The following is a 1,508-nucleotide window of genomic DNA, read 5'->3' as shown; positions in this document are numbered from 1 at the left end:
TATATGATGTCAATTTCTTCTGGGTGAGATGAATCACAATGTTGTTTTAATTTGCAGTTCTTTTTTTTTTTTTAATTTGGTTCAGCGTCTCGCTATGAGCTCAGACTCACAGTGATGCTGCTGTCTCAGCCTCCCCTGGTATCACACGGTATTGCCACCACACCCGGTTTAGATGCCTGCTTGGCGTGGAGCCTGCACGGCATACCAGGTCCTTGTGCTTGTCAGGCAGGCACTTAGACACCTGAGCTATTTCCCTAGTCTCTTAATTTGCAGTTCTCAATTCTTTTTTTTTTTTTTTTCAGGGTCTCACTACGCAGCTTGGGCTCATAGTGATCCTTGATTTCTGCCTCCCTAGTGCTGGGATTACAGGCATGCGAGACCACACCTGGTGTCCATCACCTGCTCAGCTCATCCAGGGGTGGGAGAAGTGCTGTGCGAGTGATCAAATCCTGCAGTTCTCAATTCTTAAGTAACCAATGATGCTGAACATTTTTTTCATATATTTATTTTCCATTCAGATTTCTTCAACTGAGAAGTGTGCATTCATCCCAAATGTTCATTTTTGTATTGGGTCTTTGAGTTTTATTTATCTGTCTTTTATTTATTTATTTATTTTATAAATAGAGTACAAATTAGAACTGAACAGAAAAATTACAAGTTATACAGAATTTCACCTAACAAAGTAATACAAATTTCACAGTATTTGTTGTAATACATAGTGTAGTCTTCCAGCCATTTATTCATATTACCAGATATATGCATGTGAAATTGGAAGAAGAAACAAAAAAGAAAAAAATGTATAAGAAATTAAGAAGAGACAAATTACAAACACTGGAAAAACAGATACAAAGCAAATTAAGTATTATCTGTTCCTTTCCATAGACCAGCAAAAATGCACAGTACAGTTGTCCAAACTATCCTACTTACATGCGTAGATAGATTTATTTTTTCCCACTCCCTCTCCAGTCCTTCTCAGCTCAGTAACTCTTTCCTTTTGATGGGATGGTGAGAGAGCTCAGCAGAATAAGCACCTGTTTAGGCGAGTGAAGGGACTAGGGTTCGTGGTGCATGCCTGGGATTGCAGTGCTGGGAAGGCTGAAAACCAGAGGATCATGAAGAGTCTGAGCTGCATAGTGAGACCCTGTATCAAATACATAAAAAATAATAATATTTTTAAAAAGTAACTCTTTCTTTTTAAATAAGTTCTTCCCCTCTTTCCAGTATCTATTGCATTCAGATTCTGTTTTCTCTTTCAGGTTCTCACACTGAAGGGACTGTACCTTGTTTGTATATGAGGGGCTGACTTACTATACTTAAGAGTATGTTCTCTAGTTGCTTCCATTTACCTACAAAGGACTCAAATTTTAGTTCTTCATATGTTCTTTTTTTTATTTCATTTTCATATGCATAGTTTATTGGAAAGTGATAATTGTGTGAACAAATATTAGGCATTGTCTTGTCTGCTAACAAGTCTTCATATGTTCTAGATAGAATTACTTTGAAGGATA

The sequence above is a fragment of the Octodon degus genome, unplaced genomic scaffold, assembly GCF_000260255.1.
Source record: "Octodon degus isolate 3935 unplaced genomic scaffold, OctDeg1.0 scaffold00093, whole genome shotgun sequence".
In the NCBI taxonomy this organism is placed as follows: Eukaryota; Metazoa; Chordata; class Mammalia; order Rodentia; family Octodontidae; genus Octodon; species Octodon degus.
The sequence above is the reverse complement of the archived record's forward strand: the minus strand, read 5'-3'. Positions refer to the sequence as shown.